General features: G+C 40.2%; 1 protein-coding gene across 1 annotated transcript in view; it reads left to right on the plus strand.

Moving 5' to 3' along the window:
• Positions 1-23,212, plus strand: part of NR3C2 (nuclear receptor subfamily 3 group C member 2) — a 317,712-nt gene that overhangs the window by 239,552 nt on the left and 54,948 nt on the right. The gene's annotated exons all lie outside the window — the stretch shown is intronic.

Here is a 23,212-nt window from a genome sequence, read left to right on the forward strand (position 1 = left end):
TATCACTGAAAGGGTGGAACCGAAGCCAGTGAAAATATTTAAATTAAAATCCATCTGCATAATGCAGTATTAATCAGCCAATAAAATTGGGGCTGTGAAATTTATAACCACATGGAACACTTTCCCCAAAAATAATAATGAGAAATTATTATGCAGAATTATCTGCGTTACTTATTCTGTGCTTACAACTATTTGTGAAAAAGATTTGCATAAGTCAAGAGACTGGGAGGAAATGGAATACCAAAAGGGTCTGTTAGTGTGGTAGGATTACGAATGTGCTTTTCTCCTTTCTATCCTAGTCTATTAGTAATGTCAACATGTTTTATAATAAAACTTAAATGGAGTTCACAGTTTTGAACCAAGAAGAAAGGAATCAAAAGACCAACCCGTGGTACTTCTGAACACAAGAGGGAAAGAATTCGACATGCAGATTCCCAAGGGATTTCCTCCTGAACGGGAAGGAGGGTGGGAAGAAGAGACTGGTGAATCGACTATTGTGAAATCCTTTAAAAACTAAAATGGAGAAGTGAGCTGGTAAACAAAAGACCCAGAGACAAAAGAACGACAGAATTATGACTGACCACTAAACCCAGAGAGAGAGAGAGAGAGAGAGAGAGAGAGAGAGAGAGAGAGAGCAGGAGGGAGAGGAGAGAGCTTTTCATTTGAGAAAAATTGGCTTTCCCTGGCAGCATCTTGCTGTAAGTGGTTGACTTGGTCACCTACAAAAGTCACACAGTGTCAGTCTGATGAGAGAAATCACAGGATCCATGCCAGTGAGAGAGTAGCTTTAATATTTGAAATTCAATAAGGAAAACACAGTTTCTATCTTTAAGGGTCTCCTGAGGCAGGATATGCAGTTGTTGCAGAAGTTTAGAAAGCCCAAGGATGCTGAGTTTTGTAAAGAGATGCCATTCCTCAGATATTTTTTTTTTATTTCTTGTCGTTCCTCTTGCTTATAGATGATAAAAATTTCAATGGGACTTCTGAACAGTAAACTCAAGGAGGAAATAACACATTTTTATAAATAATTGTGGAAAGTAAGTCTTGGTAATCCTTAGGTATAAGTGAAGCCATATAAGCTGTCGTAGTAATATAACTGATGAATTAACTGATATTTTTACCCTGCAGAAGTTGCTAGAGGAAAGTTTGGGATCATCCTCAAAATGTAAAAGATTTTCTATATCTCTTCAATTTTAAGACTTTTTTCTTTCAAATTTTAACTTCCATGATGATAATTTGCAAACGCTGTATATAGTTTTATTTATTTTCTTCAGAGCTCTGTTACTTTATCATCATGATCATGATCATGATCATCATCATCGTCATCACCACATCATCTTGAGTGGTGACATCTTAGAATAGCAGCAATACAGGCATTGAATAGAGAGGTCATCCCTCTCCAGAAATATGCACATTTGTATGCACGCACTCCTTGGAGAGATAATCCAAGTAGGCTGCTTTTCTGTGAGTCTTTTTAAATATGAAACCCAGGGATGTGAGAAGTCTCTGCTTGGGCATATAGATACCCTCTTTTAGGACTTTCCATTATTCCTTTAACTCTTTCACTTTCAGTCTTTCTTGGTGGTTGTCATCCCAATCTGCTATAAGAACCCAGGGAATCTTGTCTAGGAAACCTTGTTATCTGTCCCTGGTGGTCCCAAGAGAAGTACAACCACAGCTGTCCTCTTTCTGAGTGGCATCCTCAGATGCACAGTTCTCTGTGGTCCCGTCCCCCAGCGCCCCTCCCACCCACTAGCTGATAGCCTTGGGGACCTACGCCTGTTTTCTAACTATTTCCACAATGGTGGGGGCAGTTTTTGTTTTGCTATTGTTCAGGGCACCTCACATTATTGTCACCCCCTATCCTGCTACCTCAGATGTTGGGTTCTATTCTGAGAATACTAAGAATTGGATAGTTAGTCCTCATGAAGTACTGGGATGTCATTCAGGATGTAAGAGGCTTTTAATTTCTAGGGCTTTTCTTTTTAATTTATCTTTTTTTTTTACCCACTTCTTTCTATTGTTTCACCCCCACCCACCTCTCTCCACCTACCCTGTGGCTTCTGCTGACACATGGTTTTCACTGTGCATTTCTGCAAAATGCTTCTCTCTGCCCGTCTCGGCCAGATTGTCACCTGAGATCCTACATTCCAAATTGCCAAGAGAGGGTCCCACTTAATCAGTTGGTCACTGTGGGAACAGATCTTCTGATTGGGTTGAATCCTCCAGAGTATCCATAGAAATGGCTGCTTTGCCTCCTTGGCCTATCCTTAAGTGGGCTGGTGTGGTTGGCAGCATGATGACTTTAAAGAAACCTGTGATCCAGTTCTTAGAAAGGAACTAGGAGTGTAGCAGTCAGAGGGTAATAGACAAAACAAACTGCAGTCGAATGTTAATTGTGGAAATTCCACGTAAACATAAATTGTAGCAGGTTTTGTGACACCCTCATTTTTTTTATCACTCATTTTAAGCTATCCATCTTTTTTAAGAATGAAAACAACTATTGGTGCTTAATATCAGATTGACAAATAATAGCTTTTCATGTTTCTCAGAACAGAATCAAAGCCTTATTTTGAAATTGAAAACTTTTCAATATGGTTACTTTGAAAATACAGGAGCCAACACACACACACACACACACATACACACGCACACACTAAATAAATTAATAAATAAATTAGTTAAATAAAATCTTAAACTTATTAAAAGAAATCAATTAATGTGTAAGGTGGAAGTTCTCTTATCGATCATTTGTCTTTACCTAAAGAGAAGAGAACCAGCCACTGAAAACAAACCATCCTGGGTTTGCTGTACACAGCCGTCTTAGAAAGCGGCCACCAGTCACTGTAGGTGGAATGCCTGCCTGCTCTCTGAAGGAGGTGCATGTGTCATGGATCAGACTGATTCCTCAAAGTTGTAACCATTGAATTTATTTAATATAAATTCATAGTTATGTCCACGAAGGAACATAACTTGATCTTCTTTTCATTTGAAAATCTAGTGCCTAATGATCTGCTGCGTGCAGTCTTTCCCCTTCTTCACAATGAAACGTGACTGTGGAGGGGAGGGAAAGCAGTTTATGTTACTGGGCAGCCCTCTTGTCTCACCTCCAGAAGGTACAGAAAACCATTCCAATAAATGTGTCCTCTGTGTCACTCTGAAGTAGTGAGTTTATTTAACATTTAATATCATTAGTTTAGGGTGATGGTTTTTCTGGACCAATGACACGCCTTTAAAGGTTAACCCAATTTTAACAATTTAAAAATATTTTTATTGATTTGTCAAATTGTAAGACACAATAGTGGCAGGGAAACGAAATCAACAAACACCAGTAGCTTTTTTCTGTATCCAGTGCAAACTCAGTAACAAATTTGCTGAGAAAGACATCAAGAAAGTTCCATTTCCATTAGCTACCACGTGCATGTGCTCACACGTATACACACACACACACACACACACACACACACACACACGGGCAAAAACTCTAGGAATAAACTTCACCAAGGAGATGAAAGTTCTCTACAATGAAAATTACAAAACACTGATGAAAGAAATTGAAGAAGACAAAAAAAGGTGGAAAGATGCGCCCCAGTTCACAGACTGAAAGAATTACCTGTATGAAAATGTCTGTACTACCCAAGGTGAACTACAGACTGATGCAGTCCCTGTCAAAAGGCCGGTGACTTTCTTCACTGAACTAGAAAAAAAATAATCCTAAAATTTACAAACACAGAAGTCCCTCAAGAGCAAAAGCAATCCTGAGCAAAAGGAGCCAAGTGGGAGGCGTCACAGTCCCTGACTTGCAGACATACCTCAGAGCCACAGTAAGGAAACAGCATGGTGTTGTCCTGAAAACAGACACACAGACCACGAGACAGACTACGGGACAGACATGAACCCACCCACACGCAGCCAACTGATTCTCAGCAAAGACACCAGAAACCAACCTTGGAGCAAGGAAAGTCTCCTTGATAAATGGTGCTGAGCAAAACTACATATTCATGTGCAGAAGGTTGAAACTCCACCTGTCTCTCAGGGTATCCAAAAATTAACTCAAAATGGATCCAGGACTTTAAAGTAAGACCTGAAAGTCCCAGAAGAAAACACAAGGGAAATACTTTAAGACGTGGATACAAGCAGTGATTCTCTGGATAGGAACCCAAAAGCACAGTCAACAAAAGCAAAAAATGACAGACGGGATGACGTCAAACAGAAAAGCTTCTGCACAGCAAAGGAAACAATCCAAAGTGTGAAGACACAACCTGGAGAGCAGGAGAAAATATTTGCCAACTCTTCACCCATCAGAGGTATATAAAGAATTCAAAAAGCTTAACAACAAAAACCAAGTAAGGCCTGGGGATATAGCATATAGCTCAGCTGGTAGTGTGCTTGCCTCGCATGCACAAAGCCCTGGGTTCGATCGGCAGTTACACACACACACACACACACACAAAAAAAAAAAAAACCCAAACAAACAAACAAGTAAAAGGCACTTAAAAAGATGAGCGAATGATCGGAGTTGACCTTCACAAAACAGGAAATACTAATGGCATCATTAGCCAAACCTAAACTATAAGGAGATACCATCTCACTCCAGATAGAATACCTGTCGTCAAAAAAAAAAAAAAAAAAAAAAAAAAAAAAAAAAGGGCTGAGAATGTAACTCAGCAATAGAGCACTTGTCCATCATGTGCAAGGCCCTGGATTCGGTCTCCCAGCACAGCGCGCATGCGCAAACACACACACACACACACACACACACACACACACACACATGCAAGCATATCCTGTAAACATTCATAGAAAAGGGAACTCATGCTGTTGGTGGGAATGTAAATTAGTACAGCTATAGGAAGAACAGTATGGAGGTTCCTCAAAGAACTAAAACCAGATCTACCTGGCATGGTGTAAATCAGTGGTAAAGTGCACAGCTGGCTTGCACGAGGCTCTGGGTTTGATCACCAACACCAAAATAATTAATTAGCTAAATAATTAAATTTTTTAAAAAAGATCTATCATATGATTCAGCAAACCCACTTCAGGGCATATACTTTTAAAAGTGAAATTAGTGTAGCAAAGAGATACCTGCATGCCCAAGTTTATTGCAACAGTGGTCACAATAGTGGAGATAGGGAATCAGCCTAAGTGCCCATCAGCAGATGAGTGGGTAAGGAAAATGTGGTCAGTATACATAGTGGAGTATTATTCAGTCATAAAGAAGAATGAAATCCAGGCATTTTCAGCAAAATGAATGAAACCTGGAGGGCATCATGATAAGTGCAATAAACTAGACACAGAGAGATAAGATCTACTTATTGTAAAGGTCAACCTACAAGTAGAAAAGTGGTAGCAAGAGATTGGGAATAAGTGATTAGATGTGACAGTGTTGTGCATGCTGTTTGCTTTTATGGAAATACCACACCAAATCCCATTAATTTGTACAATTAATATATGTAGATAATAATAAAAATTATAATATTACAATGATTAATAAAGGAGAGTGAAAGTTTTCTGTAATACATGGGGGAATAAAGATCAAATAATAGGATGTTTGCTGAGCACTTTAGATGCTAATTAAAAAATAATGACTTACTGTTTCATAGAGAGTTTCTTAAAAGCTGAACTAGCCGAGCTGATAGAAATGATTTCATTAGAATGTGCCGCTTCATTATTTTGAAAAGAAGATCTGTCAACAACAGTATAAAGGCAATTACTGATTTAGGTCATTGAAATAAGAAACTCCAAAATGCAGTTGGCCTATGTTCCTCCTTCAGTGTTTTGTACAGTGTTTATTATTTTGAGAGCATCATGATATGAAACACTTTGAAATAGTGATAAAAATAAGCATTTATTCTGTTCTCACATAATTGTTTTTTTTTCATCAAGATCAGTCAGACTTTTTAGGAAGGTATCATAATATTTAACAATGTATCCTGATGAATCCACCCATTCCTTTGGCAAGTATCCAGGAGCACATGCCTCCCAGGGGCCCCGCAGTCCTAGTGAGGATTTCAGCATAGCTATGAGAAGGTAGTCGCTGGCCTGGTTTCCCCTTACTTAGCTCATCTATAGAAATAAAGAGCTATCATGGGTCAGATACACAGAGGAACTTCAGCAAAAACGCACTTAAAGAGCACCTATAGTACTGACAGTGGCCGAGAGCTCTGCAGTTGTTGCTTTAGAAGCAGAATCAGCAACTTGACTTGTGCCTGTTGAAATGGGGGGGGGGGGGCAGGATCTCAGGTTGGCTTCATGTGGCTGTACCCCTCAGTACCTGGGTAGCTTCATCTCATGCATGCTTTGTGCACAGATCCCATCCAAAGGCCTGGCAGTGCCTGCAGATGCTCACAGATGCGCTGTCTAGAAAGGGGAACTGGGCACCACGAAGCTGGACCCTCTTCTCCATCTTCACTCTAGAAGATTCAGGTCACATCATTAAACTTTTCCAGATAATGTTACTGGTGACACTACTGTTGGTTTCCCCATTGGTTTATGGGTAAAGAAAAATCCTTATCTAGCTAAAACATTTGTTTAAAATACTCTGGAGTTGAAAAACAGATCGGAAACAAAGGGGAAGTCTTCAATGAGGTGGTGACTTTTTGATTCATTTACTCTGTAACTCCACTGTCTTATTCCCTAGCAGATTTTCATATCCTATGGGGTCAGTTTTTCTCAAAATTATTTGATGTATTTTTTTTCTTTAATAAACAAAATCTGGCCAGACGAGGTGGCACATACCTGTAATTCCAGTGGATGAGGAGGCTGAGGCAGGAGGATCTCAAGTTTAAAATCAGCCTTAGCAACTTGGCAAAGCTAAGGAACTTAGCAAGATCCTGTCTCTAAATAAAATACAAAAAAGACCTGGGGATGTGGCTTAGTGGTTAAGTGTCCCTGGGTTCAATCCCCAGTACCATGCAGGAAAAAAAAAAATTCAAAAATAAACAAAATCTGAAGCCTCCCCTGGAGTTATTTGAAATTCAAACTAAGAGGAATCCTGTGACTGAACATAAAACAGTGAGCACATTGCTGGTTTGTTTCAACCTACAAACACACACCCCTTTCAGTCTCTTCCCTGTCCCCTTTACAAGGTTCTGGGCCACTCCCAGGTATCATCCTGAGTGACTAGTCCTGCCACCTGCTCCCCAGGCCCTCCCCACAGGCAGTACCTTCTCCCAGCTTCAGTGCTGGGGTAGGTTCTGCTAAGTCTGATTTGAGTGACACGTTCATCCTTGTCAGTCTCAATGGGGGCCTTTCATTTATACCAGACACATAGGAAGGCCAGTAGGGAGCCAACAGGATTCCTGTGTGTATTAGTTTCCTACAGCTGCTACAACAAATGATCACTTGTTTATTGGTTTAAAAGAACACAGATGTAGTATCCCTTAGCTCTACAGGTTAGAAGTCCCAAGTGGATATTGCTGGGCTGAAATCAGTGTGTCAGCAAGCTGGGTTTCTTTGAGGAGGCTGTAGAAGAGAATTCGCCTGCTTGCCTATTTCAGGTTCTAGGGGCTTGACTATTTACTTCAGCCCATGGACAGATTAAATGCATACTTCTCCCTGTGCTGTCATAGTCACATCTCCTCCTCCCCCAGGCCCACCTCCCCATTTCACTTATAAAGACTTTTGTGGTTATGTTGGACAGGCCTAGAAAATCCAGGATCATTTCCCAATCATAAAATCCTTAATGAAATCTTCAGAGTCTCTTTGCCATCAAGGTGACATTTCTCAGCTTCCAGAGATTAGGAGGTGAACATCTTTGTAATGTCGGGGACCATTATTCTGCCTGACACAATATGTAGTGACTCCTCTCTAAGAGGCACATGCTGCCACACTGGGATTACTTGGCTATGTTCCTGATCCTGGTCCACTGCATCCTTGCCTACTTCATTCCCCTCTCTATTCTTCCTCTCCAACACCAGCTCTGCTCTCCACCAAGTCACACTGAATTCTTCCTCACAACCTCCCAGTAGTGCCTGTGCCCACACAGTTCTTAAACAGCCTACACCTTCTTCCCTGGTCTGGTTCACTCGGACCACTCAAAAATCTCATGGAGTCAGAGGTCAGTCTTCACAACGGGGAGGGCCTTCTTTCCCTCTCCGAGAGTTTTAAAGTATTGCATATAAGTAGAGTTAATTCACACTTGTCCTACAAGGCTTCTTATGCTTCCTTTGATGGAGTAAGTACCTCCCCTGTCCTTCTGAAGTTTCTATCAGAGCTAGTTTATCAAACTGTTAAAATCATTTGTTTTTAAATATTTCTTACCAAACACTTTCAACTTCTCCGGAACAGGATTGTTCTTTTGTCTTTACATCCAGAGCCCTTAGTACAGTGAGCACTTAATAAATACCACTGAACAAATGAACGAAAGAATGAGAGAATGTGGGGTTAAACCTTGCCAATGTACTACAGAGCTGAGTTTTCTTTAAAAATCAAAAATAGAAAAACCTAAGTTTGTTTATGCAGTTATTAAAGAAAAAAATAAGCCTTATTTTAAAACTAGTTCAATAACAAAGATTCCAAAGATGATGTTTTTAAAAAGTGCTGGTCTGATATTACTTTTTCCATCCCTGCACCAGGGAAGTGTAGGTCTTGACCTGCCATTGACTTCTATAGTGTAATCTGGCAACTTCTTCAATAATTCTGTGTTGCAGAAAAGGCTTAGCATCTCTATTTACCATTCGCGGTGAAGAATTTTAAAGTGATGTTTGAATTTCCTGACATAGTTATTGAAGCATAGTTTCTGTCACCGGCCTGGAGGAATGAGACATTGGGACAGTTGTGGATGCTGTGAAGGTGGGAATTCTAGCCTTGGCCTGATGGTTTGTGATGAAGCATTTAGTTCAAGGTGAAAGGAAGTTAGGATGAATTGACCTAGAATAAAAGAGTGTAAAGTAGCAAGGAAAAGGGGTAGCAGACCCTCAAAGAAAGCCCAAGGAGTGAATGAGCCCAAGATGATCAGGTTAAGATCAAGATCAAGTTGAGAGGCTTAGTGGAGTAAACCCCAGGATTATCCACCAAATCATAGAATCCCTGGTCTCCAGAACAGTTGTCATCCAAGGTCAAAGCCAGGGAAATATACTAATTTGAGGTGAGAGGAAAACCTGTCTTCCAGAAACTTCAAGACTGACAGATGCTCAGCCCATATCTGGGCACCAGGTGAATAGAACCAAAATCAGCAACACTGTATTCAAGATCAAGAACGCAATCCCAGTCTTCCAGCTCCACCTCTGGGATGCAGAGGAGTCCACCAGCTGAAAAGGGGGACATTGTGATGGAGGACCTCTCTGGCATTTATCCTGGGGGGCTGGGTGGGGGACACCTGTGTGTCTAGATAACTGAAGAATGTGAAGCCGCACTGGGGATGGAATGAACTCCGTACAGGTGTTACCTGGGCATTCCTTTACCTTGTAGTCATTGTTTAATTGTACATTGAAATCGGCCAGGTGCAGGGCTGTGGGACCGGGAAAGGGATGCCACTTTCCAAGATGAGAAGTTGGCTGTAAACCTAGGGGCGTGGACCCTGTTACCTCCAGGTGGGTCAGCAGGAAGTTGACCCTGGGGAGCAGGCCAGCCCCACAGCTGGGAGGAAGCTTGCATGGCAGGGAGGCTGGATTCCATCACAGGAACAAATGCTCTTTTTAAGGGATGGCTAGTAAGGAGGCCTGTTGTGTAAAGCTCAGCTTGGATTTTAGTGTGAGCAGGGATGTTGAAATCATTCAGTCATTTCTCATTTTTTTTATGAGTGTGGTAGCATACAGGATATGCTCTCGTCAGTCAACACATACACCCTTGGGTGGGGCCAGGGCACTTTCCTCACCTTGAGAGTTACAAGCCCAATGCTGTGATTGCTCAAAGACTTTGAAAATCTCTCTAGGGGCTCCGTGAGTCTATCTGTGTTCTATCTGTGCTGCTTGCAAATTACGTCTGTTGTTTAAGAGTGGCACTGGTAATAAGCCTGGGACATCCAGGAAGCTAAATGTAAGTTTTACTGTATGAGTAAGGAGAGTACGATATCTTACAACACTATGGTATAGAATTCACCTAACTGTAGGCACGGGGTGGGGGCTGTGGGAATCAAGGCTCCGTGGGTAGGAGGGGCCACTTCTCAGCTCCAGTATTCCATGGGGGAAGCAGACAGGTATTTGTCAGATTTTATGAACCTTTTTTTTTTTTTTTTTTTTTTTTTGAGAAATGTCAGAGATGCAAATTTTTGTGTGAAATATGTCAAAGAGTTTGAAGATGAAAATGAATTTTTTATTATTCGTAGCTCGCTTTCCAGTTTATGACACCTGCTATTAAGGAAAGTACAGGAGCATAATGAATTAGCATGCTTCTTTTCTCAATTCGCATCTGATTGTTTTTGTTATCTTTCTAGCTCACTCTTCTGGTTTTTAACAACTTCCTCAGTGTAGACTGGTGGTTTGCAGCCAGGGGTGGTGTCACCTCTAGGAGAAACATTCTGCAGTCTGGAAACATTTTGGTTGTCACAGATAGAGCCTAGGGGGCTGCTCCTGGCATCTAGTGGGACAAGGATATGGCTCATCATTCTGCAACACTCAGGACAGTCCTTTCAACAGAGAACCACCCAGCCCAATGTGTCAATAGAGATAAAATGAGAAACTCTGGTATAGAACCGTGTTTTAATTCTCCTTCCTCTCTGCCTCTGCCCCTCCCTCTGTTTCTGACCTCATTCAGAATCTTTAGGGTTAGTAATTCTCAATTTTAAAGAGCAGGAAAAATCTTGTGGGGAATTGGTTAAAATGAAGACTCCAGCCTCCACTTGTATTCTGATTGTGGACCTTGGGCCAGCCTAAATTCCGCCTCTCGGGTAAGCCCCAGGGGGAGACTCTGAAGACCAGGGACCACCATTGGAGAAACAGTATGATAACCTTTCTTTTCGAGGCCTGTGGTCTTAGCATCTTCATTTTATTGGAGGCTTTATCATTTGAACTGCTCAGTTATATGCTGTTACTTTTATTAAGCCTTTAAAATACACATAGCTAGCCAGGTGTGGTGGTGCATATCAGAAACTTGGGAGGCTGAGACAGGAAAACCACAAGTTTGAGGCCAGCCTCAGCAACTTAGCGAGGCTATAAGCAACTTATCAAGACCCTGACTCAGAATAAAAACAAAAAAGGGACAGGGGAAGTGTCAGTTGTTAAGTGCCTGTGGGTTCAATCCCTGGTACCAATAAAAAAAAAAAATATATATATATATATATATATATACACATATACACACACACACACACATGTATATATATAGATTCATATAGATCTATATAGATGTGTGTATATCTGTATAGATATACATGTGTATATATGTGTGTGAATGTATATATATAAATATATATATATATATATATATATATATATATATGTGCATAGCTATTAATATTTATGCTTTGGTAAATAAATAAATTATGTAATTGTGAACAAAGACTTAAAATTATTTATAATAACTTTTGGGTCTTATAAATTATTCAGATAGCTGGATAGTGTATCTTAGAGTTTCTTCCCAAAATTTTTAATTTATTTCTTCCATCTTTTTTTTTTAATGTGTCAGTATATTTGCCCTCCAAAAAGCTGGTTGATAGTGGCTCCCAGAAAATACAATGTTAAGATTTTGTTTGTTTTTTAAGCATGTGAAAATTGGGAAATGTGAACTATATAACAACTTTTAATATAGAGAATAATTCAAGTAAATGATTTCTTGACCAAACCTATGTAATTTAAATGTAACAAAACATTGACTCCCATAGAGATCAGCTTATGCCCTGTAACATGAAGATAATATGGCAAGGCTAGTTGGGAATACATTAGATCCATTATCCAAATGCTGCTTTGTACTTAGGAAAACTGCATGTTTATGCCAAGGTAGTCTTAGTTGCCCTCAAGGGGTTCAACTCATGCTTACGTTCCATTTGTCATTCATGTATTGATTTCAACTCTTGGGACTTTGATAGGTCTGCAGCAGTTATTCAAGATCATCTTGATATTTACAGTTGGAACAATACATGCCAATTAGCAGGTGATTTGCCAAGCCTTGTCCTCTGGTGTATCATCACCAAAACAGAGGTGTCCTTCCAAGACAGCTGACAATCATTCAAACACGGGTGGTCTGATAACCACCAAGAATCATGAGGAGCTTTGTCATCTCCACCTGTAACAACTTCTTATGGTAATTCTGGAGAAGCATTTTTTTTTTTGAATTTTACAGTCTAGAATTCTGTTTGGTTTTATGTTTACACCAAATTGAGTAGATAGTACAGTGGTTGTCCGTGGGCTTGGGAGAGGTCTTTAGCCTCCCCCTCATAATTTTCATCAATGCCTTCCAACCTACCATAAAGAAATATAAAGGGTAAATGTCTCATGAGCAAACATGTTTTCACAGTTCCTTTACCTAAATCAGATTCTGTGGCTGACCCTGCTAACAGGCCGCTGGACTTGAAAGGATGCGACCCGTTGTATACACCCCCTCTACCAGCTGGAATCTCGGGCCAGCCATTTATCTTCCTGGCGCCTTATTCCCTTTGAGTTAAAATGAGATTAAACTGGCTGTTTTGTGAGGTCCCTTCTGGTCTTAGAAAGCTGTAATTCTGTTCAGGTGCCCACAAATTGGGTCCTGGAACCTCAAATCATCGATGGTCTTTCAGGGTAGGAAATGATCATAGCTTTTCTTTGCATTTCTCCAGCCCTTCCACAAGTATAGAAAGGGTCAAGAGCAAGGACACCCCGTGCGTCCACCCGCAGAGAGGCTGCTGTGTCTCCCTGGTGCTTACTGGGCCCTCTGATTAGGAAGACGGGCTGCCTTTTCTGTATTCTGTCTCTGGAGTGTGTTTCCATGAAGCTAAAGAGTAAAAGCCTCTCTTTTGTGGGGCTTTTTTTCTTTTGTTTTTTTTGTTTGGCTTCTCCCTTTTTCCATCTCCTTCAGACTCTCCCAGAGTCGGAAGTGACAAAACTGTCTGCTTGGGTGCTGCCCAGCAAGAGAAGCCAGCAGCAGGCCCCATGGGCATGGGTTGCCAGCCCTGTCTGCTTCTGCACCCAGCACATTTCTTCTTGGGCAACAGTTAGTTGGCTCCTTTTTGTTAGCAAGGCTGGGTTGCACTTTGACTAGAGTTGTTTTTTGGGTAGACCATACCCTGATGTTTGGAGGGAAACCCAACAGCCTCTCTTTCTGTCTCTTAAAAGCCTCCACAGCGAATTGTGGCTGTAGTCAACACATTGAGAAAGTTAACTGGTTCTAGAGGATAAGCAAAATATCCATTCAGTTCATTTGCTCTGTCCTTTGCTTTGTTCAGTAAGCACTTCTTTAATGCACACTGTGGGCCATGCAATCAAATACTTAGACAAGTTCTAAGCATAATAATCCAGAAATCAAATAAATGAATCTAGAGTGTCATTCTGTTGGGTATGGTCTCATGACTTGTTTTTCATGGCCAAATCTGTGAAGGAAGACTATCTAAATCTAAAAGAGACTTTCTAACCTTAATTGTGGATCCCCCCGCAAAAAAAAAAAAAAAAATACATTTTCTAAAGGGAAAGTTATAGCCTTGTGTCATTCTTCTTCTTACGTAAGGGGATTAAAAATTATGCTGGGGATTAAAATTTGTGTTTTACATGGTATGTAACTCAGAACAGCATTACTCATTTGAAAATTGTAGCATAAAATTGACTTTAATCCAAATCATCAGTGAAAAACTGACTTTCCAGAGCCACCTGTCATACCTGGAGGGGCTTGCTCTCACACCAGCAAAGCCACCAGTGGAATCTGCCCACCCAAGATCCCACTCGTTCCTCTGAGCTCCATATAGGAGTGTTAAACTCATCAGGTGCCAGAAGTCTTGCTTCAGATACAGGGAAGCCATCTTTGGAACACAAGAATACTTGAAGGATGTGGCAAACAGTAGGAGAGGAGAAACAAAAACTGTTTTTAACTTTTTTATTGTAAACATGTTGTTACTTTAAGAATTACCGGCAATGATTTAAAAGTGAATTGCACCCCTCCAAAAAAACCACTTGCCCAAAAGGCCCACTTATCCTTCCTGAAGTACTTACATATACCTCCCAGAAGTCTTCCTCAGGGCAGTGCACCTCCTCAGCTTTGATGGAGAAGGACTGGCTGGTTTCCATCTAAGTGCATGGTTTATTCTCAATGTGAAAGAAAAAGTGCACAATATAAGGAATCGCCAAAAATAGTACTCCCTTTACTGTTATGTTTGTTTTCAATGAGTTCCCTTCTTGTTTATTAGGAACTGTTTATCTCTAGTGAATTTTTCTTTCCTTCTTTTTTTTTTTTTTTTTTTTTTTGGTGTTGCTAAATGATGTAAATGTGAAGAATACTTTGGAAACCCAAACGGAAAGCATATTCTTTTAAAGAAGCTTTTGTTCACCCTGCTGTGCTGAATTAGGTTTGGAGAGAGTCATCAAAGCTCTGGAATTTACACTGTGGCAGAATACCAAATGAAAAAATAGAAGTGAGCCTTGTAAACAGAGCTGGGCAGGGCAGGCCTGCATCTCCCCCTCCCTGGCACGGATGCCCAAAACCTGCCAGCACAAGGCATCATCAAAGTGCCTCAGGATGCTGCAGGACCAGCCCTGGGGGCAATGGAAACCTGAGGAACAACTGCAAGAGGGTCACTTATTCAAAAAAGTCCATTTGGGTTTGGCTCTGCTTGATCTGGGAGTTTCCAGACCAGTTCAGTCCGTATCCTGAAGAGAACCCGGCCTAGAAAAATAACTATTTTTTCAAGTACATGCATCATTGGCTACTATTAATTCTTAATTTAGACTCACTCTGATAATGTCAGTGGAATAAAATGTGGAATAATATTTATTTAAAGCACATAAAAGCTGTAAACATTAACATTGGTTTTTCTCTTTCCGGGGTCTGTTTAATCTGTCCCCCAACTTGAGTGGCATCCTGTTAACTCGTTAATTTGCACTTAGGCTCATCCTGTTTTATGTTGGTATTAGCCTATAACTGGAAGACTTTAAAAATTCTGTTTGGCCGTAAAATGTCATTAATATTAGAGTGATAGAACTCAGAAGGAGGAACTATCTTCTGTGTGAACCACTTGTAAAACACATGACTTCTCTATCCATGCAGAGGACTGTTATTTTCTGTTTGATTACCTGACTTCGTGGCTCGGCTCCTTTTCTTAGCAAACAACTTTGATGATTTTTTTGATTATTCAGTTATAGTCTCCACATTGGTAGTCTTGAGTAAAACTTGCCCAGTTTATTCTTCATATGAATAATATTAAAGATTATTTTGATCTATTTTAAATTTAGGTGATTTTTATGCTGTTAAGGAATAATCCTTGGAAAAATAATTAAAATTATAATGTTATAGCTTTGAGTAATCATTTTACAGAAAGAATATTGAACTAAGGAATATTTTTGATGAGGAGAAACATTTTTGAAGAAAACAAGTAGAAATATTTTTCAAGAAAATTAGTATTGGAGATGAAACTAGACTAGTGTCCTCAACTGTATATTTTTTCACTTCTCATAAATGGTTTTTATTTCTTACATATATAAATGATGCTGATCCTTTAAAAAAATTCAGAAATTGAATTCAGGCAACATCTTTAGTCACCTCATAGCTTTTGGGGCAAGTCCAAGTTGCAAGGGGCCTGGGTACCAAAGGCACCAAGATGTGGAATCCATTGCAGTAAAGTAGCAACAGATGCTGAGAGGGAAAGCAGGATCATCCAAACAGACTGGAAAAGCCACATCCAAGGAAGTCTGTGAGTTATATTTTGAATATTCTTTGAGCACCTATTTAAGGCATCTTCTTTTGAATTTTTTGTAAAGAAAAATACCATTATCTAGCCTAATATCCTCCTCAGACATCTGTTTAGTAAACTCTTTTTTCTTCTTTTTTTATAGTGCTATGGATTTAACCCAGGTCTCGTGCATACCAAGCCCACACTCCACCACTGAGCTGTGCGCCCTCAGCCCCTAGCTCTTATATTTCTGTATGATATTTGCTTAAGGTGAATCCCTCTCCAGGTGACTTCCAGTTTGAGGAGGTCTGCACCCAGCCCGTTCTCTGGGTTTTCTACTCAGGATAGGTTCTTGCATCTGACTTGTCCTGTCAGCCTGAGCCTAGTGAGGATTATGCTAGAACTTGGGAGGGTGCAGTCAATTAAGCAGGGTGCCACAGTCTATTTCCAGGTCACTGCCTTCTGCCTCGTACCTGTACCTCAGCCACCTCCGTGACCTTGTTAAAACAGTAATGTTTCTTCATAAACCATTTCTAATGAGGCTGTCTTCCTTGCATACCCAATGAGATCATGCTTCATGTAGTAAATCCTCTGCTCAGACACATGCCAACAGGGCAGCCCTTGCAGCTGTAAAATAATTCACTTTTTAACTGAGGGAGGGGCTCTTGGCTGGGTGGCCATGTCTATCACAGAGCCAGTTTTTTAAATTTTATTTTAAGTATGTTATAAAACTTAGAGGCTTAGCATACACATATTTATCAATCCAATAGTTATTCCTAGAGAGTAATTTACAAAGAAGATAATATGTATTTTCTAAAGAATGCCAATTGATTTAAAAGATATTTGAGAGATTATCAGTTGCAATGGAACTTGTAAACTTTGTTTTCAGGAAGAGATAAAGTTCTTCCTCCAGTTTATTCTAGATCTCATAAAACAGGTTGGTTTGACTTTTATCTTTTAGATTGTTCCTCTGGTTAGAATTAAGAGCAATTGTCCTAACCAGGAGCAAAAGCAAAAAGCCTAGGTTGTCCCCAGAGCAGTAACACCCATGTCTGCAGAGGTTGACTGCACTGCCCAGGGAATTAGACAAGAAAGCCGCCATACTGGTTCAGGGTGGTATATGCCACTTCTTTGAAAGACAAGCTTCTGTCAACAGAGGTGACCTAGAGTTAATCTTGCAGATAACTGAGAAAAGTTATTGTGCCTCTAGATCCCCTTCTGGCCCCCTTTAAGCTCCTGCTTAGAGGTCTGCTACTGGTGTGAAGGGGCTTCTCACCCTAACTACCATAGCCACGCACTGTGCTTGTCACTCTGCAAGTCACTACCTCATATGGTGCATATGAAGATTGAATGGGATGTATTTTAAAAGATGCTTTCTTAGTGTCTGGCATGTGGATCCTCAATTAATGATAGCTCTTTACTTTTTCCCCCACTAGGCAAATTATACAGTCTTAGAATTTGAAGAAACCCCAAAGTATACTTTAGATATGGGACTGAGCAAACACTCCTGTGCATTAATTACGGTGGTGAAACCCCTTTCTAAAAGGGTGGTGTGAAAGAGGGAGCATAGAGAACTTTAGGTGGGTTTTGTTTGTTTGTTTCTACAATGCTGGATATTCCTTCAAGAGTGTATTCTGAGATCACAGTATTTGCTCTCTGTGCATCTCTTGGAGAAATATTTCTAACTTGTCTCTTACCTGACTTATAAGTGAAAAGGATATATTTTTGTTTTTCAGACACATAGGAATCAGACTTTCATTTCAGATGAATTTAGGGCTGGATTGTACCTTGGTGGGTCTTACTTGCTTCCATGGTGGGGCCCCCGGGTCTCCAGCTCATTCACCTTCCCACCTGAGGGCAGAACTGTACTTGGGAACAGGTGCCTGTCTGCCTAAGACTCGGAGTTTATAGAGTGTTGTGTGTTCTTGCGAGTAATACATTCCAGGCTCTCCCCATGACACATTCCAGAATGCTTGAAGGGAATTTTGCTGAGGTCTAATCTAAACCCTTTCTTCTGCCTTTTAAATCCTCTGTGTCTTATCTTGGCCTCAGTGGACACAGAAAAATGCATTGTAACTATTCAACATGATTCAGCAAATGTCACTTCAAGTTTTCAAAACTGCTATTGGGTTTCTCACTTCCTTCAACCTCTACTGTGGAGTCTGTGAGCTCCAGATTTTTTTCCCTCCTTATATTGCTTTCCTGTTTTATCCAGGGACTTGCAAGGGGGAGCATTTATTGCTTTGTTGCTCCCTCTGATACCTCAGAACAGCAATGGCTGGGACCAAGTAGGAATCTTCACTCAGAATAATTGATTGTCCACCAGACCCTGGTGCCCTATGTCCTTCCTAAGAGGTGCCACAGAGAGCTTTAGGGCTACAGGGTAGGCTCGGCCCTGCCAGTTATCCCAGTGGTGCTCGGTCTTGTCCTAATCCAAAACCAGCCACTGTTTCAGCCGAAGAAAGTTCTGGAAGCGTTCTCCGATGCCCTGAGCTGATCACAAAGAAACTACTTCCCTGACTGTTTCCTCTTCCTGTGAGGCTCTTGTTTGACTTCACCCAGTCCCCAGCCTGGCCATGCCTTGAAGACAAGCTGTCTCATCTTTAAAACCCTGGGCCAAGATGGAGCTTTCCCACATCTGTCCTCTTGTGTACATTCCCCTGAATCTGACTCCTTTAAAAGAAAAAAAGGAATGAAGGGTGGCGGGGAGAGGAAGAATACGATTACAGAAAATACAAATGCCATACAAATAATCATGTTCATCATCTGTTTTACTTGGAGGTACCCGCTGGAAAGCCCTGGCTTTGCCCCTTTTCTGTCCCCCTGTGTCCAGTAGGGAAGGTGGATTTCTGTCACAGGGAAGGGGTCCTCCAGAACCTTTTTATCAGAGAACCCTGTTCCCACTCCCCTGTATTCCCACAAGCCTCTGCTCAGTTCTGGTTTCTGGCTGAGGGAGGCCCTTTTTGGTGGGTCAGTGGCTCTTGACTGTGGGTGGATCCCCATACAAGAAGGTGGCCTGGTTCACTTCCAACTCATGCTCTGGGCATGTTGAGAATTACACAGAGAGGGTAGGAAAGTGTGAGCCCCAAGAAGAGATGAGATAATTTCTCCCTGCCATTTCTCTCCAAATATACTGTCAGGATCCTCACCTAAAAATTATCAGCAGCAGCTTTATAAATTTAATTACTGTATTGATTCAGCTTCTCTGAGATTTTAATCTTGTCAGGGCTCAGATTTTTGTTGGTCAACATTGCATTGCTGGCAAAGCAGGAAACTCCCTACACTATGGATATTAGGTTTTTTGCTAAGTAATTGGTAAACATATTCTACAACACCAGCAACAAAATTGTATTTATTATGGATATAGATAAAGATGCATATGGATAGATTTAAATTTTAAAATTTAATAATATGGAGGAGATCCATTCATTTGGAAAGTCTTTTAAAGTGGCCCAAGGTTGGGTTTGTGTTTATCTTTGTAGGCTTTCAAAGCTAACAAAATTAACAATGCATGTTAATTTGCTAAGCTGAAAATACTTGGAAATACTTTTGGAAACACTCCATTTTCAACTTTATTAACCACTCTAGGAGTATTTATCAACAATTGAAATGCCACTTTGCTATACTCAATTGAGTAGCTATTTCTTTATTCATGAGTGCATCTTGCCCCTGGACCCTCACCACATTCTATTAGAGCGACTGCCTTGAGGACCATTTAGATGCTCCTTTTCTTATTAGTACAAATTAGGATGGTTTTTCTGTGCGACCAATTAAACCTGTAGAAAAATGACATCGAAATCTTTAGTTGCCCCCTGTGTCTCCTCTGGCAGTAGGAAGACAAAGTGAAGTCATGCAGAAACATGGTCAGGGTCATTTCGATGAAATCTATGCCCCAGGTATGAGGTGGCAAGAAAAATCACCTGCTAAAGTGCATGGAGGAGGTGCTGTCAGTGTCCTATGGGCTGTAATTACATGTGGCCCGTGAACAGAAAAATACATGTTGTAACATAATTTTCTGATGTTTATTGCCAGGACCTTAAATTTCAAGAGATGGAAGAAAGCATTTGTAAAATGTCAGAATTCTCACTTTATTTTTTCCTAGTGAAATGGTGTGATTGGAGGAAAAAAAATCTTTATTCTTCTAGATCTCCACCTTGTATTCTACTAGTAGAGGTATTGGGGGTGGTTATCCTTCTGACCATTTCTTAGACAAATGAGTCTGTAAGTGACGGAAGCGTTAGAAAAACTCTGTGGATCTCATCATCTTCTTGGGGCTGCTGTGGGCAGCCATCTTTCTGTACCATGGGTGCTCGGACCTGAGGGTCACCTCAGCCTCTGGAGGTAGTGCTAACCGAGCAAGAAATCTTGCCAAGCATGTTTCCAGGCCTTAGTGAATCTTGAGATGCCACTGGAAATTTTTCTCAATTATTCTACAGCCCCACCGAGAGGCTCCCTGCTTGCCATTGCACATGTTAGTAGATATAGGAAGCCGGGCCTCACCACTGCCAGTACCTGGGGCAGGAAATCCATGAGGAATCTATGGAGATCTGTCTCTTGGCAGTGCCAGGGAAACCTAGCTGCCAAGACACTACCATTAGTCATTAATGACTTGGCACCTGAGGGCAGTCACTAAGCACACACTAGTTATGGTGACATCCAGGTGGGACAGTGAGTTGAAGTGAAATTGGGAGACATTTATAATCACATTTGTGTACCCTATGCACAAATACACACACACACACACACACACACACACACACACACACACACATATGTAGGGCTGCTGGTGCTGGCAATTGAGAAAGAGCATAGCTCTGGCCTCCTTGGATCATGAGGTCCCCAAGCCCAATGGCCATTAATTCCGCCTTAATGTAGTAAGGTGCTAAACAGTGATAAGACCTAAAATTATGTTCACTGATGCTTTGGATAATAGAAACAATGTTCATTAAGTATCTTCAGCTGAAAATGTAATTAGCAAACATCTTAATTATATACTTGGATTTGAAGCTTGTGCTAATCTTAAAAGTATAAAAATAATACAAATTAGAGGAAAGGATTAGAAGAAAAACTATAGAGTATAGAAGTTATAAGTGTCTGCTCTGAGCCAAGACTGGATCCAAATCCTTGCGCTGGTATTAACCAGCTCTGCAGCCATAGAAGATTACCTCATTTCTGTGTCTCACTTGAAAAAAAAAAATGGAAATAGATAATAGTGCCTGGTCTTAGGGCCATGGTAAGCATCAGAATGCTCAAAACATATACATAGCACATGAAACTGCTCAGAACCTAAGTGTTCACTACATTTTAGCTTGTATTTTAGAGATGATATTTTAAGAGTATAACTCCACAAATGGATCATTAGTAGAAACTTTGAAAAGGAATAACAACTTGGAGGTTTTATCTTACAATCTCAGAAGTTGGCCTTCATGTGCCACAGGGAAGTAAATTAATTCTTCATATATGTAATAGTTTGTTAAATTGATTAACATTTGGAGATGAAACAAACGTATTCAATAACCATTTGTTTAGTACCCATAAGCATCACAGGGAGTGATATGATGTTATTAGGAGTATGTAGACCTAATTTCCAACTTCCAAAAGTTTAAATATAATGAGACTGCCATTTCTAAAAAAGTTACTTTGACTAATATAATTATTTGTATAAACTATACTCCCTGGGCTTTTAGAAAAGTCACTGGGTAAATATGGTTGGCTATAGAAGCTGCACACTAAAGGCATCGATTACCTTGAACTGTTTAAGTAAATATAGATTATTACTCAATTCCAGGTATCCCAAAAAGATATTCACAAAATTAAAGCATAAAATTGAGTAAAATCAAAATGCTCAATGTGATATTGACAATCTACTCAATAAGTTATGCCACAGATAGGTTATGCCTGTATAAGTGCTAGAGAAAATATTAAGTATTCTTCATGGAATTTCATAGCATTGACCTTAAGTCAGCCGTGAGAATAAACACAGCATTATAGACCTAAGGCCTAAAACAAATAGGAATTTTATAATTAATTTGCAAGCAAATATCACTTTTAATAAATTTGAAAATATCACCCATGGCTGTTTCTAGTCAATCAAAGTATGACTATCATCAAATCTTACCACGTCTTATATAAAGGATAAGAACATTTTGATGAACTAGAATATTTTTAATATTTACAAGATTGTGAGCAAGAATGAAAAGTGACAGTGAAATAGTATTTCTGTATCAGTGGTTATTTCTAACACATTATTATTTGTCACAGCCAGCCGTTTTCCAGACAAATGAACCAAGTCTTAGAGAAGTTCATGTGACCTAGGAACAGTATCTAATTGCCCCAAGGACCAACCCATGCTCTTGAGAATTTTTCGGAACTCTCATAGAATCTCCAGTTGACTGGCATTTTGGATGATGTTGCTGCTTGATTCTTTTCTACTCTATTTTTGGTTTTGGAGGCACTTTGCTGATTTTGTTGTTGTTTACGTTCAGCCTTTGATTCATCAGAGGCATCCTGGTTGCGCTTACTGTTTTGTTCAGGGCTGCTGGCCCACACTTTCCCTGCAGCTTCCTATTAGCATATATGAATGGGATACATCTGTTTTTCATTGAAACAGTTCTAAAAACCAGATTTGTCTGTCAAGTCTTTTATTGACAGATACAGTGGACAAACTAACGAGTGAAACTTTAAAATTGCTTTGTTAATTTTAAATGCCTTAGAATTCATATATCTAATGACTGTGTAGCAAATCTATCTGCTGTGAGGTGATGGCTTGTCTTCCATCTGCATTGCAGGTTTTTCTGTGACGAGTGTGATAAATATTAATGCCTGTAATTGTAAACACAAATGGTTATTTTTTAAGGTTTGACTGATTGATTGATTGATTGCAGTACTGAAATCGAACTCAGGGCCTCACACATGCTAGGCGTGTGCTCTACCATTGATCTACATCCCCAGCCCATGAAGGGTTATTTAAAAAAAAAAAAAATCAAGTTAATTGGTGTAGCCTAGCCCTGGTCTGTGTTTGCTTTGGATCCTATAAGTTTGTACTATGTTTGTATTAAGTAGCCTGGTGTTGCCAAGCATTCATTAAATTTTAGCTGTATTTATTTTTATCTTGGGACCCATTTCTATCCGCATTGCAATATGATTTTGTGACACACACCTTGGCTCCTCCGTCACTGGGTTGAACACCTGTTGAGGACCAGGATGAGGTCTGATCATGCTGCAGTGATTAGCTGGGTTCCTATGCAGAGTGTGCAGCATCTTGCTCTAGGAGGCAGGCGGGGCAGATCTCTAGAATGAATGAAAGAAGGGAGGCATTCATTATCCTAATGTCCAAAGTGATCATAGCTGGGCTTTGTACATGTTCTATTAGAAACATATTTAAAAGGCTGTGTTCCTATTAGTGTAGCAAGAACTCTTCAGAAGGAAAGACAGGATGCCAGTAAGCTTTGACTGACGTCAAGTCACCGTTCATTGTAATTT

This window comes from Spermophilus citellus, assembly GCF_964194105.1.
Source record: "Spermophilus citellus genome assembly, chromosome: 8".
Taxonomy (NCBI): Eukaryota; Metazoa; Chordata; class Mammalia; order Rodentia; family Sciuridae; genus Spermophilus; species Spermophilus citellus.